Source organism: Ovis canadensis, chromosome 23 (genome assembly GCF_042477335.2).
Source record: "Ovis canadensis isolate MfBH-ARS-UI-01 breed Bighorn chromosome 23, ARS-UI_OviCan_v2, whole genome shotgun sequence".
NCBI classification, from domain to species: Eukaryota; Metazoa; Chordata; class Mammalia; order Artiodactyla; family Bovidae; genus Ovis; species Ovis canadensis.
Window position 1 is genome coordinate 51,825,582 of NC_091267.1, and position 16,976 is coordinate 51,842,557.

General features: G+C 39.6%; 1 protein-coding gene across 2 annotated transcripts in view; it reads right to left on the minus strand.

Moving 5' to 3' along the window:
• Positions 1-16,976, minus strand: part of DLGAP1 (DLG associated protein 1) — a 791,550-nt gene that overhangs the window by 514,570 nt on the left and 260,004 nt on the right. For both annotated transcript variants that reach the window (XM_069568351.1, XM_069568350.1), the window contains exon 3: positions 5,993-6,104. The gene's annotated coding sequence lies outside the window, so the exon portion shown is untranslated. The remainder of the gene's footprint in view (positions 1-5,992; positions 6,105-16,976) is intronic.

Sequence of the window (16,976 nt, forward strand, 5' to 3'; positions counted from 1 at the left end):
GATTTATGTAGAAATTAAATACACTAGTGTGGATGACTGCGTTGCTAACTAGACAACACCACACCATCATCTCCACCACGACCATCACCACACACTGTGAGTAGGTGGTATGCTGACACATATATATATCTATCACCCAGAGCTCGAAACAGCCTCATCAGTATGATTTTCATCTTCACAGTGATATGTCTCAGAGACATGACAAATAAACAACCCACAATTAGATTTTAGTTATCTATAGGTGTCTAAAGTAATCAATGTACTCAAACAGCACCAGCAGTTCCTGGCTCTAAATCATTTCTCATGAAAAAGCATAGAGGAATAAAATATAGTAAGCTTTATCTCAAAAGACATTAACTTGCAGAGGATTTATAAAATATTGAAAGAGTAAAGAAGCCCACAGGGTTAAACCCTCTGCTAAGATTGATGAAATCGTCCACCAAAACTTTATTGATCTATTCCTATTAAGGAGGAAGTTCTTAATTTCTGCTGAGAAAGGACTGAGGTTAACCAGTATCAAAGTGACACTTCAACCTCAAAAAATTAATTAATGAAAAGAGCGGAAAAATATTCAATAGTTGCATGGATCCTATAATAAACAAATCATCTTTGCCCCAAATATAATTTATCTGGGTACAAATTAGCTATACACATAAATTTTCAGAGGACAAGAAAGAAAAAAGTAAGGCATACCTTTGAACTTACTGGAATCAGATATAAATCAAGAGCACAGCAACATTTATTCAGGCTAAACCAAAGTCTTAAAGAGGCTTTCATTTCTGCCCAAACTGTGGCCACATAACAAAGTCAGAGTCAGAATGCAATTTGCAAACCTTAAGCTTTGACACTGAAGGAGTCAGTCTTGATGAAAAGGGCCTTGCTTGCTCCGTATAAATTACTCACAATGTATGGAACCAGATATCCTGTCAAGCTGAAAATCTACTGCTAAATTTTCCTATTTGTCTTGCCAGGTTTCAGATGACTAAATTACAGGTAGGTTTTCCAAACAGAGTTCATCTTTTAGAGTCACAGATATAAATTTCTTAGCATTGTAGAATTATAGTGGAGAAGAAGAATGGAATTTCCACTAACCTCTAAAACCATGGGGTAGGCTCCAGCTGGCTTAGAGGCCTGGAGAGGTCCTTAGAGCTCACTGTGCTCAGTTGCTAAGTGCTGGACATTCTTCAGATTATCCCGTTTTTAAAGCTACCTGGCAGATGATGACTACACTGCCCCTATTTTACAGATGAAGAAATTGAGGCACACCAAAGGGTGCAGTCAGTTCTCCAAGCTCATGCTGTTAATATGCGGAAGAGCTGAGTTTTGAACACAGATCTTTCTGCACCCTAAACCATGTTCTTTCAACTTTACCTCCAAAGTGAAGTGAAGTGAAGTCACTTAGTCGTGTCCAACTCTTTGCGACCCCATGGACTGTAGCCCGCTCAGGCTCCTCTGTCCATGGGATTCTCCAGGCAAGAATACTGGAGTGGGTTGCCATTTCCTTCTCCAGGGGATCTTCCCAACCCAGGGATCGAACCTGGGTCTCCTGCACTGCAGGCAGACGCTTTATCCTCTGAGCCATCAGGGAAGCCCTCCAAAGGTTATCGTATTAGTTGATGAACTGACTCACTCATATTCTCACACCTGATTTTAAGCAGCATTTCATATGACCTGCATCTTGACATTACAAGCTAAGGAACCAGAATGAACCCCTTAGTGACATTTATCCTAAATCTTTCTTTTTATAATGGAGGTAGCTGAGGCCTGAGGGCTCAGCCAAGGACACACATCAAGGTAACAACAAGGTTGGAACTAGTCCTTTCCTCGAAGCTTACCACCAGTTATGCCGTAGCAGCAGCTGACTGTTTTAATTTTCTACCATTAAAGTAAATGATGAAATCAATTCTTAAAATAAATTTTCAAGATTCCTGTTTTCATTCATTGTTATTATTTATGCTGATACATAATTATAACAGCCTCTTTCAAGGGCGCATTTTGAAGTTGGTGCCAACACAGAACCTATAACAGAAAGAAACAAGTAGGAACCTGGTTTAAAAACATACAGAATAAATTTCACGCTGAGCTCTAAAAGTAGGCCTTGAGCCCAATTTCAGGACTAAATCAAAGAGCAGGCAGAAAGCAGACAGCAGGAACAGTTATTTTAGTAAGAAAAGTAGGGTAAATTTACAAGCCAATCACGGGATGATGTGCGCAGATGAAAGATGTAGAGAAAGAATTTGCAACAGTGATACACGAACACATCTGAACGCACAAAAGCAAAAACCCAGAAAGCACAATTGTCCGAAATGTGAATAAACGTTCAAATGATGCTGCAGCTGCAAAATTTAAACTCAAGGAAGAGACATTTGCAAAGGAATTCATTAAACAGATGTGATTTCCTGCTTGCACATAGCCAGTGGCTCTTTTATAAAGTAAAATGCACAATTTGTCTTGATAGAAATGACATCTCTCCTCTGCTGAACTCAATCAAACAGCGAAAGTCTTTTGTGAAAGACTCTGCTTATTACTGAGCACAATACTATTGATACCCAGATGCTCAGGCTCTGACTCCATAGTTATTCCACCTAATCAAATGCCTGAAATACGGAGTATGTTCTTATACAATAAGGAGGTTTTCGTGTGATGGTAATTAGTCTTTCCCTAATGACATTTACCACAGCAATTTCTTTGTAGGCATCAAGTTTCTTGCTGAAATCAACACTTGCTTGCCAAACCTGTCTGTCTGTTCTTCTCTCCTTCTCCCCCTCCTTTCATTCCATCCATCCATCCATCCAATAAACATTTGTAAGCCTATAACACAGCAGGGGATATAGAAATGTATCAAGAAGCTTACTGTGGGGGATTTTATGACACTAAGACGGTATTTGACCAGGAGAAAGACTCTGTTCTTAATCTAGTACACAGTACAACAATGGTGATGCTGGCAAGGAGCCCTTTTACTGCAATCAGTCTTTGATTTAAACTGCAATGTAGAAACCATAGTGCCAGCCTGGATCGTTTGTTTTTCCAGAGTGATTCTCAAAGTAAGGTTCCTAGACCAGCAATAGTGACACAGCCTGGGAACATTTTAACGAAGCAAATTCTTAGGTCCGGTCCTAGACTCACCTATGTTTGAGAACCCAAATGCACCCAAATCACTTCGAAGACCGGATACATCACAGAATTTGCAGTACTAATCAATGGTCTAGACATTGAGTGGCATCGAGGAATAAGAAAGTTAAGCCTGAAAACAGAGTGGCAGGTTTTAAATATCTGATTAAGAAGTTTGGACAATGATGACTTGGTAAACAAGGGAATATTTTCTGAGCAAAGAGCAGATGTGATCAGAGCTTTTATTCAGGAGGCCCTGGAATCTAATGAGACCACAGAGAGGAAGACAAAGGGGACAACTGTGCTATTTAGGTGAGAAGACACATTGATTCTTTCTGTGATGACCCAGGGATTTATCAGGCCTCAGCTGAACGGAGACCGTTTGTTCAGTCTGCATCCTGGGCTCAAGATGAGGTCTGCTCTAAGAGGCATCTCTCCACTGCTGTGGGATTCTCTTATTTCTGCAGTTTCATTCCGTCCACTTTGGGGATTTCTGTCTTGCCACCTGTCACTGTTTTCCTGGTCCCCCTGCCCTGCCTCTTCTGGCCACCCTTTCCCTTCTGCCATTTTCATTTCCTGCATTAGGAATCTGCATGTTAATTTTATCAGTTGAAATGTTGCTTATTCATGTGACTGCAGAGTTGTTCCTTTGAGTTCCCTGGTAACATCTCTCCTCTGAACAAAGGATCTTCTAGGTCACAACAAACCACAGCCTTTACCTGGTTTTATTTTCATCTGCTGAATGTCCTCATTGCCAAAAACCAACCAACAAACAAACCCTTATTCACTTTAATGTGTTAAATCTATTTTGTCAGCTGACCATCCTTGTTGTTTTATGCTCGGACATGCATAATTACAGTCATGCTTTTCACACCAATAATGACACTGCTAATGGTCTATTTCCAAATAGGAAAGACAGTAATTACATTTTTGTGCATCCACAGACACCTTCCTGTACGAAATCAATATACAGTGAATAGTATGTATAGGCACTATAAAATCTGATTCCATTATCTCTTTTCCAATATTTCAGTCATACTTCAAATCTTACTATATAATGTCCAAAGTACACATGGACCAGGATGTACTTTTCACCTCTGAACACGGACAATTTATTGAATAAGAAGTTAAGTTTTGAAACAGAGTTCCTTTCGGTTCTATGCCATTTGGATATCACTCATCAATGTCTTTAAAACATAGGACATTTTCTTCCTGGAAATGGTTCATTTAGGAGGATTATGTTATTTATTTGACTATTGGAAATAAAGTAAAAAGAACTACAATAGACACTCCTGGTCCCTGCATTGTACCCTGTTGGCCCACCTCTGATTTCAGCAATGGCTGCACAGATGGACAGTCCTGAACCAACTTAGATTCTCTTTGCCTTTACAGTGTCCACCACAAGTGACCGGTGCCAGCACTGCTCAGCACTGTGGGGGATTTAATGACCCAGGGGCAATCCACAAACAAGGGGGAAAAGCCAATGAGTGAACCTTTGGCTATACATCCTTCAGGTGGAAATTCCAGGGGGGAATCTCATACCCTCTTGGAAGTCCCAGGGGAACCACGTTCCCATGTCCACTTTGGAGAACTCATTCATTTGCTCTTATTTTGGTCTTTGTTCCATCCCCCATTCACTCTCCCAATCCTTGGAATTAACTCCCCAGTAAATAACCATGCTCAAGTAGTTGTCCCAGGCAAGCAATCATAACAAAGACAATCAATTATTAACATATTTGGCAATACCAATTCCCTTTAGATCTGATATCACATATTGTCAAGACCATTCATTTTTCTTTCCATAAACTACAGGTCAATGTATGTCGAAACCAATACAGTATTGTAAAGTAAAATAAAGTAAAATAAATAAATAAATTTAAAAAAAAAAAACAGAACTACTTCTTCAAAGTCTTTGGTAGGGGATGTATGACAGCCTAATTAGGTTAGGCAAAGTTAGGTTCTATATCCTAATATCACCATATAATTGAATGACTTTAGGCAAGTTATGGAATATATATGACTCGTTTCCACATCTTCAAAATGGGGATTATTAAACAGTATTTTCACAGCTACTTCCTATGTTTCTTAGGAGAATAGAACAATGCACAAACCCTTGAGTACAGTAATTGTTCCATAAATATTTCTTCTAATTGGAACAGACTTTTCAATTAGAATGGAAAATTTACATTTAATTTTTTCATTAAATGAAAAAATACATTTAAAAATCTAAGGTAAAACAGAAAAAAAAAACAAAAACATTTAGACCATAAAACTATATTCCAGTTCCAAGGCAGACAGTTTTTAACATTGATGAGAGTAGTTCAATCAACTTTAAGATAATTTCTAGTTTCCCTCAAAATTATATAAATAATAAGAAGAAATCTCTTTCATAAAAAAAAATAAAAATGAAAGGAGTGGAGACCATACCATTACTTCAAGTGTTTCCATTGTCTTTCTTACCTCACATAAATCAAGTTGATCAGTTTGTGGTGATAAATTCAAATCCGTTCAACACTCCCAAGAAGAAAGAAGCTGATACTGCATCCCCTACTTCCATGATTCCATGCCTAACCTAAAGTGCAGCATTTTAGCCCAAAGACTTAGAAAAATGCATCACCCTGCTCTTCCACTCTAGATCAACACCAAGAATGAAGATTAAACATATAAAATACATCTGGTCCAAATTCTGAACAGGCAATTAAGGAGTTAAAACAATAGAAGATTATGTCAGCAGCATATTAGTACACTTAGAATTATAAGCCAGAAATATGTTTGTTAAACTTCACCACCCAATCATAAAAGAAAAAAACTGCTTCACACACGGTGACTGAAGAGGAAGCTGTAGGAATGTATGATTTAAAGGAAAAGGAGATAGTTTTACCTTTGATGATCAATTTTCCATTTTTCTTTCTTCTAATGCAGGAAAAGATCCAAACTTTACAACTTTGGTTTTTTAACCCGATGTGCCTTTTGGTGTGTGATGCTCAACTGTTCTGAAATATAACAAAATGCAGTAATTAGATGCAGTGTGTGTATGTCTTAAGTCACTCAGTTGTGTCCAACTCTTTGCAACCCCATGGACTACAGTTGACCAGGCTCTTCTGACTATGGAATTCTCCAGGCAAGAATACTGGAGTGTGTTGCCATTTCCTTCTCCAGGGCATCTTCCCAACCCAGGGATCAAACCTGGGTCTCCCACATTGCAGGCAGATTCTTTACAGTCTGAACCACCAGGGAAGCCCGGGTACAGTAACTACCCTGAAACAAAAACTTACTTAAGATCACAATGACTCTGGTAACCATTAAATTCAATGATGTGAGAAGAACGTTTCATAGAAAATTCGCCTGGCAGAGTTCTCGCACAATGCTACACTTTCCTTTTATGCTTTTCAAAAGAAAATCAACCCTAAAAAATACAAAATAATGTCACCATAACAAATAGGTTTGCTACTCTACCGTCTATTAATACCTTTCTACCATTAACGCCTATATTCTGTTTAAAAAGTAATCAAATGCAAGCACTGGTCATGTCATTTTGTATGATATATTATACACAAGGTTGTGTTCACTTCCTGTGCGATATTTGTTTTACAATGCAGCAACTAAATAACTGTTATTTAAAAAAAAAAGGGGGGGGGTTAACAAGTATCCTTTCCAGGGTACTTCCTTTGATATCACAAGAGGACATCAATCATGGCAGACTCTTCCTAGGAGTATTACTAGATCTAGGTGCTGTGCGTGCTCAGTCACATCTGACTCTTTGCAACCGCATGGACCATAACCTGCTAGGCTCCTCGGTCCATGGAATTTTCCAGGCAAGAATACTGGAGTGGGTAGTCCCTTCCTTCTGCAGGGGATCTTCCCAACTCAAGGATAGAACCACACCTCCTGCCCTGGCAGGCAGATTCTTTATCACTGAGTCACCTGGGAAGCCCCTAGCAGATACTGGCTGAGGCCTAAACTAAACCATTAGCTCCAACTAGGAACAATATTTTCTCATGAAAGCGATAAAATGGAACTTCTAATCGGGCCAAGACTTGAGGAGGGGGGATACCTATTATGGTCATATCACATGCTTTATGCTGACCTATGTTTGTCCTTTCTGAAAAGTCATGGAGGCAAGCACTTGTGTTACAGGCACAAATGACTGGAGTTGAAAAAATGAAGGTACCAACAGAGTTCTGTTCCTGTTTGCTTCCCAGCAATAGATTTTGTGGCTTGTGGTAGCACATTCAAATAATGTCAGAGGCACTATGACAGTGTCTGAATAAATGGAGAAATCACTTCACAGAAGAGGAACTAGAGGCCAGAAGAGGTGACAGGGCTTGACTAATTTTATTAAGAGACACAAAGGCAGAATGACATCTCAGAATTTCTGCCTCCAAGTTCAATCCCTTTTGAAACTCATGAGACTGTATTTGTTTCCACAAATCACATTGGTCATTCAAAAAGTTCAGGGCTAATACAATTCTCTGCAGAAGCTGTCCCAGCAAGACTGTGAGGCTGGCAAAGTTGACAGGTTGAGAATTAGGATGCCATGGGTGGCTGAAAACAAGGACAATAGGAGCACAAAAATATCACATATTTTCATTGTACATAGAGCACCTTGGGAATAGAATACTTTCACATGCATCTCGTTCATCTATAGTATAAAGGATGGAAATAGTTTTCCATTATCAAAAATGTTCAAGTATAATTATCATTATGAGTCTTGGTTTACATATGATTATTCTCCTAAGTATTCTTAGTGTTGAAGGATACCGGATGAACTCTGAATTTTTTTCCTACATATGAGAAATAGGTTACCCAAGGAGATACTAAAAATATCAATTTTTTAAACATTTGGAACTGATCACTTATTCATAAATATTGAGAAACTATTTTGTGCTAGACATTGTTCTTAATTTTCTGTAGAAAAAAATGAAAAGATTATGCAATTTTTGACAGAAACACCCAGATACACAATAAAAGTCAATCTTATTACAATTGTGGTATTTTTGGATTTGAATATTTAGGTAAACAATGGAATATTGTTAATGTCTTAAACAATGGAACAATATCTTAAACAATGGAATAATATCTTAAACAATATCTTAAACAATGGAACATTGGGAGGTTGTCTTAAATGTCATCAAATCTAGTGATTCCAGAGTGGTTGATCATCACAATTGTCTGGAAAACTGGTAAAAAATACAAACTACAGAATTTCATGTAAGATTAATTAAATCAGTCTGTTCATGAGTAGATTCAGGGAAATGTGCATTTTGCAAAGGCTCCCTGGCTCATTCTCCCGATCAAGTTGAGAAACTTACTGATTCTTGCCCAATCTCCTTATTCTAAAGCTGAACAAACTGAAACCAAGGAAATGACTTGCCCAAGGCATTGGCCTTTGGTGACAGAATTGAGATTAGAATGCAGAATTCCTGATTCTCTGGTATTTTTCCTTTCCCAGAGTCCCTTTTTAATTTTTTTCTTCCTGCTTTTTTTTCCCCCCTGTCACTGAGTAGCTATTTAGTCTCTATATCTGAGAAAGAACAAGAGCAAAGGAAAGGTAAACAAAACTCTCTCTCTCACACACACACACACTGAAATTGGACCTTAAGTTGTTTGATTCAATAGCAAACTTTCTACTACTCCAACACACACACACACACACACACACACAGAAATTTGACCTTCAGTTGTTTGATTCAATAGCAAACTTTCTTCTTCTTCTACTACTACTACTACTACTACACACACACACACACACACACAGAAATTTGACCTTAAGTTGTTTGATTCAGTAACAAACTTTCTACTACTCCACTGGGTTGTTAGAGAGTCAACTACTTAGGCCATTTGCTGGGCCCCTTTCTCTAGGATCTGCCCAGCATCCTACCACCTTCCTCAACCTTCAAAGGTGCCCACTATCCATTGTGTGTCACTGAATCCTCACCTCTGGCCTTTGTTGACTGTCGGGTGGTAAGGGGACCTCAGTAAGAAGGTGCCATGTAACCAATACCTTGGAGGATGTGAGGGAGTTAGTCATGTGCAAGAGAAGGGTGTTTCAGCAGATGGAATGGCCAAGGTTAAGGCCCGAAGGTGGGAGTGTCCCCAGGGGCTGTTCCGGGACTTGCGAGAGGGTCAGTGGGAATGGAGTGACTCTGGGAAGGGGGGAATCAAAGGCAGAGGAATGAAGGGGTAGCAGGGGGGCTACTGTGTGGGCAGAGGAGGAGGGAGGGCAAATCAAAGGCAACTTGAGGCTTTTTGGCTTTTACTCTAAGAGTGAAATGGGAGTCACTGCAGGAGGTTGAGCTCAGAATTGATATTAGTTCTGTTTCTACAACCTTATTCTAGCTGCTGCATGGGAAGAGACCACAGGGCTGGCTGCTAGGGTGGAGGCAGGTGGAAAGATCATCTTTGTGGACAGAGATGTCGGCTCAGACTCAGGGGGTGCTGCTAAGGAGGGCTCAGGTCCAGGCTGGGCTTCTTCTGAAGGAGAGTCAAGAGCATCTCCTTATGGACCGGACGGAGGAGATAAGGAAAGAGGGTGGCAATGTTGTCCTCAAGGTTTTCAGCCTGCACAATTGGAAGAGGGCAGTACCATCACTTAGATGAGAAAGGCTGTGGCTAGAGAAGGGACTGCCCATGCGGTGTTAGTGGCAAAGAACCTGCCTGCCAATCCAGGAGATGCAAGAGACATGGGTTCAATCCCTTAGTCAGGAAGATCCCCTGGAGGAGGGCATGGCAACCCACTCCCATTCTTGCCTGGAGAATTCCATGGACAGAGAAGCCTGGTGGGCTATAATCCATGGAATCGCAAAGAGTTGGACACAAAGCGACTAGAGAAGGCTTTGTGGGGAAAAGTTGAGCTTAATTTGGCCACACTGACTTTGAGAAGTCAGTACTAAGCGTGCTTCTCAGGTAGGCCTTGGACATACAATACTGGAATGGAAGGTTCCAGATGGCTTTCTGGCCTCACATGGACAGTATTCTTATTTTAACCTACCACAATGACTATGTGGATGCTAAACACAAAAATACATGAAAAGAATAGTAACTGGTACATAACAGAACTCAGCACATTTTAATTCTCTTCTTTTTACAGCTTTTTCAAACATTTATTTCTCTATTGACTATAAGATTAAGTCTATCTCTGTGTGAAAAGAAACAATTTTCCACAAGATGTAATAGAAACCATGCTCTACATTGTGGCAGTCCTTTCTTAAATATGAAGGAAAAAATCTGATGAAATATTAATAATGCTACTCAATAAGTCATAAAATAGAACTTTCAGGGAGCAAGGTAAATTGTGGTTGGGGCACAAGCTGAAAGATCTAAAGTGAAAATAAAAACAGAACTGAAATAAATCCTAAAAAGTCATTCAATTTCTCTTAGATCTTCCTCGATTTTTAGCAACAATCAGTCGTCCTTTGGGATAAGAAGACGTGGAAATGGGAGAGATGTGGTCATTGAGCCAGAGAAACCAGTGCACAGCTGGTGAAGTATAACTGGGAGCTCTGGAAATTCAAGGAACAATTCTTTAAAGTCTACTATTCTATCTTTAACATGGATTTCTTGATTTATAAGGGCCTCTTCAACTGAACACATTAAACTCGAAACCATCCAAGTTCATTTTTTGAAGTCTCATGTTTTACTGTAAAATTTTACTCAAATGCATAGACCATAAAACATGGTGTTTGCTTGAAGACCAAGTTAAACTAGCCATCTGCCTCCAGGTCCTCTAACCCTTGCAGATCTTAGAATAAGAATCAATTTCAGAAGTAGGTTTGCAATTATTCTGTGACTCCCATATGTCTGAGGCAGCCTCTGATCAAATAAAAAACAAACGAGGAAGCCTAGAGGAAGCCTAGCGAGTTGCCACTTCCTTTGTAAAGCCCTTTGCTACTTGTGCTTTGCTACTTGCTATCTGTGTCTAAGAAACTTCAAAGCAGGGCTGGACACATGGATGCGCTTCCTGGGCAGCTCCACAGGGCTCCATGCTCAGAACAGCCCTATGCTCTGCTTAATGCTTTTATATTTGAACCAGAGTTCTGTGGGTGCAGTCCAACGGGGCAATGGAGCATAAACGTGAGCAGGGGCATCAATACACCTGAATAATAATACACCTGTCCCAGACCTTGCTGCCTCATCCACATATAACATGCAAGAAGTTGAATTCTGGTAGACCCATGATTCCTGGGAGGTCAGTGAGATTTGTATGACTGTGGCTGAGGAAGTGAGGAAGCTGACCATCCACCAGCCACGCTTTTCACGGGAACAAGAATCTGCATTCGACTTTGAGAAGGCAACGCTATTCAAAGAAACACAGATGACCAAGAAACCCTATCATATCCTTTGTTTATTCCATTTTCTCCCTTGTATTAGCCAGCTGCTTAAGCTGAAAATGATACATAAGAAGAGAAAGGGCAATCCACAGTTCTTTTTCTCTTTCAGTCATCAGTAAGCCTAAGGGAGACTGTGCGTGTATCAAGACATGAAATAAAAACGGTAGAATAAGTTTTGTGCACTGTTTCCACTGTTCTGCTAAGAAAGACGTACATATGCACGATCTATGACATACAAATTGCATGAATCTGCAGGAAAGTTAGATAGCCTTATATTTGCATTGTACAGTGTAAATATGAGTGGTTAAATTCATGCTACAAATTTAAACTTGTGCTTTTCTTTATACTTGGAACTACATTAGCCAATAAAAAAATGTTATGACAAGCTGAGAGAGAGATGGTGGAAGAAAGGAAATGATTTCAGATTTCTGCACATGTAACAACTCTCTGCCTTGCTTTTTTTTTTTTTTTGGCTGTGCTGTGTCTTCATCTCTGCACAGGCTTTTCTCTAGTTGCGGTAAGTGGGTGCTACAGTTGCAGTGAATGGGTTTCTCATTGCAGTGGCTTCTCTTGCTGTGGAGCACAGGCTCTAGGGCATGTGAGCTCAGCAGCTGTGGCTTCCAGGCTCTAGAGCACAGGCTCAGTACAGCACAGCCCGTGAAGCACGGGCTTAGTTGCTCCGAGGCACGTGGGATCTTCCTGGACCAGGGATTGAACCTGTGTCTCCTGCATTGGCAGGTGGATTCTTTACCACTGAGCCACCAGGGATGCCCTGTCCTGCTTTTTGAATCTAAGGGCTCTGCCCTTTCATTTTGCCCTGGGCCCTGCTAATTACTTAGTCATTTACACTCACCCTGTTGTAATGAGCTGGCACAGACTCTAACAAGAGCTTCAAGCATTATTAAATTATGGTTTAAGCACTGTACAAAGAATTTTGGAAATGGACCATTTGTTTCTGAAAATCCTGGAATAAATGTGAATTAAATGAATCTAGTTTCTCTTCCCCTCAAATGTCCCAATGTCTTCTTTACCAGTTGACTCTTTGAACATTTGATCAAAGTTCCCTACCGCAAGCCAACTCACCTTAGATGTCCCTCAGTTTTAATTTCTAATTTAATTTTAATCTTCCATTTGAAACTCCATTGCCTTCAAGGTCACATCCTCAGTTGGGGAAGAGGGAAAAGTAAAAAATCAAAGTGGTTTACTTTGAAGTGTAAACAATGTAGACATCTGACACCTTCAAAGGATATTTACATTTTAAAGCTGAACTTATGTATTGTGCTGTGTAAGAAACAATGCTTGTAAAGGAGAAAATTTTCTATTACTCTCTGCTAAGAAGGCCCTTCTACCGTGATCTACTTGAATAATAAGTCAACCTTTTTCTGAATAAGTACATGTTTTGTTTTTTATTGAAGTATAGTTATTGCACAATATTATGTAAGTTACAGGTATATGATATAGTAATTCACAACTTTTAAAGGTTATACTACCTTTACAGTTATCGTAATTGGTTATCCTCCATGTGTTGTAAAATACATCCTTGTAGTTTATTTTATAGCTGGTTTGTATTTCCCAATCCCTCACCCCTCTCTTGCCCCTCTCCACTTCCTTTTCCCCACTGGTAACCACTAGTTTCTACTCTTTGTCTGTGAATCTGCTTTTGTTATATTCACTATTTTGTTATATTTTTAAGATTCCGTATAAGTGATATCATACAGTATTTGTCTCTCTCTGACCTATTTCATCTAACATAATACCCTCCAAGTCCATCCAAATAGCTACAAGTGGCAAGATTTCATTCTTTTTCATGGCTGAGTAGTATTCCACTGTGTATCTGTGTATGCACACAAAAACACATATACTACGTTTTCTTTATCCATTCATCTGTTGATGGACATGCAGGTTGCTTCTATGTCTTGGCTACTGCAAACAATGCTGCTATGAACACTGGAGTGCATGTATCTTTTCGAATTACTGTTTGAGGGGATATATATCCAGAAATAGAATTTCTGGGTCATACAGTAGTTCCATTTTCAGTTTTTTGAGAAACCTCCACAGTGTTTCCACAGTGCCTATTCCAATTTATATTCTCACCAATAGTGTATGAGAGTTCCCCTTCCTCCACATTCTCACCCAACATTTTTTTTTATGATGGCCATTCTGACAGGTGCTATCAGTGAGGTGTCATCTCATTGTTTTGGTTTACATTTCCCTAATGATTAGCCACGTTGAGCATCTTTTCATGTGCCTGTTGGCCACTGGCATGTCCTCTTTGGAAAAATGTCTGTTCATTTCTTCTGACCATTTTTAATTGGGTTTTGTACACAATTTTTTAAAAAATGAGGTGTGCTCCAGCATATCCAAAATTTCCCGATCAACTGGAAAAGGATTCAGTCATGAAACACACAGGCTTTCTTCATGTCTCTTTAAAGCTTATCACAAAGAAATACACTTTAAAGTGCTAGCTGCAGACTTAGCCTCTGTTTTATTCTTTATTTGATCTGCATTCTTTCCATCCTATCTTCACATCTCAACTGATTTTGTGACAGCTTTGCAGCTTCAAGAATTTGGCTAAACGGCCCTCTGTGCTGAGATGTCCGGGTACTGCCCCCGTCCCCAACTCACTTCTCTACACAGAATAATTTGGGGCTCACCAGTAAACACATGGTAGGTAATGACTCACTGTGGTATCACAGCTACTGCCTGATTACAAAAAGACTGATAATCTATTTCCAACTGTTAGGGCACGATTAAGCTCTATCTTTTAACCCACATAGCTGATGACATAAAAACCTTTTCTGTATGGCAGCTTTCTTAAAAAAAGTTTCACCACTCAAGAATAAACTAGAGACTCTGTGATATTTATCATCAATGAACCAACATCTTGGATGTGCACAGCCTTTCTTTTCTCCAATCTCAAAGTTCAGTGTGTTTACAAGTAATTTTTAAAAAACCGCAAACAAACAAACCCCCTCTCCCAAGCCCCTGCTGCTACTGCTGCTAAGTCACTTTAGTCATGTCCGAGTCTCTGCGACCCCAGAGATGGCAGCCCACCAGGCTCCCCCATCCCTGGGATTCTTCAGCCAAGGACACTGGAGTGGGTTGCCATTTCCTTCCCCAGTGCATGAAAGTGGAAAGTGAAAAGTGAAAGTGAAGTCGCTCAGTCGTGTCCGACTGTTCACGACCCCATGGACTGCAGCCTACCAGGCTCCCCCATTCGTGGGATTTTCCAGGCAAGAGTACTGGAGTGGGGTGCCATTGCCTTCTAGACTATGATAATCTTCTTGGTCCTACTGGATCCGCATTGCTTTCTCTTCATTCACCAGGCTAGCAATCTTCTGTGTCCCTTTCAATTTCCCCTCCCTCTGTGTGAACTTAATGGAACAAAATAAGAATAGCTTCATTTATTGAGTGTTGATTATCCACTAGACATTGCTCTAAGCACATTACATGGATTGTTCCACTGAAAATTCACAATAACCCTAAGAGGGAGGTGCTATTATTAGCTCCATTTTATGGATGAGAAAACTGAGATGCAGAGATGGTTAGAAACTGACCAAATTATGAATGTTAGTGAGTAAAGGTACCGGCTTATTTATATCAGACCTGGACAGTCTGATCTCGTACATGTACTCAACCACTACTTCACCTCTTGGAGGTCGATTCCAGCCAAATATACAGATTTATCCTTCACTGATTCATTTCTATCCACCTGCCTAATTCCTTTATATCAGCCTGGCTGTAACACTTTAAAAGCTTACCCTGTCCCTAAAACTATCAATAAATGATTTCATTTAGATATTATCATTATTCCATTTTATTGATGCCAAAATGGAGGCACAGAAATTAAATTACTTGGCCAAGGTCACAGAAAATATTGGAACAAGGATTTAAATCTAGTTCTTTTTTTTTTTTTTAATCACTGTGCTACACTTTACTCTTCTGTGTCAGATTCAGCTTTCCTTATTCTTAAAAATCACTATTCCATGCCAGAGTATACAAAAGCCTTTTCTTTTTTTCCCCTCTCTTTTAGTAAGCTGATGATTAGTTCAATTGTTAGAGCCAAAATTTTAGTAGCCAGGGACCCAAGTTTTAGATCCAAACCCCAGACAAGCCAGTTGGCAAAACGGGTTCCAGGGCCACAAATTCTACTTTTGTTTCTAAGCAGTCACTTCCCAAAACCATCCTTCAAATCACCAGCCCGTGCGTTATGTACTTTTAAACACGGAGTGGGCTTTATTATTCATAAAATCTAATTTCTTCATTTCAGAGATAAGAAAGGCACAGAGAGATTGAGTATCATACTTGAGATCACATGGCAGATTAGTAGCAGAGCCAAGGCAATCATTAAGATTTCCTAACATGAAAACTGGGGTCTTCATCCTATACAAAGGCAGCCTTAAAAAACATATTCATATATTCAACAAAGATCTAGGGGTCACTATGTGCCAAGTGCTGTTCCGCGTACTGGGGAAGGGCTAGTAAATAAAAAAGAAAAATTCCTTTCCTGGTGGAGTTTTATAATCTGGCATCACGAGTAGGAAATGGCAACCCACTCCAGTATTTGTGCCTGGAAAATTCCATGGACAGAGGAGCCTGGCAAGCTGTAATCCATGGAGTCTCAGACTTGGACATGACTGAGTGACTGGGCACACATATCATAATGGTACAATCAACTATTAAAAAAATAGTTGCTTTACAATGCTGAATTAGTTTCTGCTGTACAGCAAAGTGAATCAGCTATATAAGAATATCCCCTCTTTTTTGGATATCCTTCTCATTTAGGTCACCACAGCACTGTGTAGAGTTCTCTGCTATACAGTAGTTCTCATTAGGTATCTATTTTGGACATAGTATTTTGGACAGTGTATATGTATCAATCCCAGTCTCCCAATTTATCCCCCCCCCCTTGGTATCCATATGCTTGTTCTCTACATCTGGGTCTCCATTTCTGCCTTGCAAACAAATTCATCGCTATCATTTTCTAGATTCCACATATATGCATTAATATATTATATTTGCAGCACTAATTACAACAGCTTAGGACATGGCAGCAACCTAAATATCCATCAACAGAGGAATAGATAAAGATGATATCAGTCAGTTAGTTCAGTCATGTCCAACTCCCTGCAACCCAGGGACTGCAGCACGCCAGGCTTCCGTGTCCATCACCAACTCTCAGAGCTTAAAGATGATGTGACATACACACACACACACACACACACACACACACACACACAGAGGAATATTACTCAGCCATAAAAAGGAATGAAATTGTGCAATTTGCAGAGACATGCATGGACCTAGAGACTGCCATACAGATCGAAGTAAGTCTGAAAGAGAAAAACAAGTATTATATACGGACTGCATTTAAAATAATATGACATTACATAATTTAAGTTAGTTTGAATCTAATCATTGGTATTTTAAAAAGTGGTTATTTAAGAAGCACTGGCTTGAAATATGGAAGCCATCATAGTTGGAAGAATCTGTTCTATCTACTACTTTGTACATATACTCAAAGCCCAGTCATTA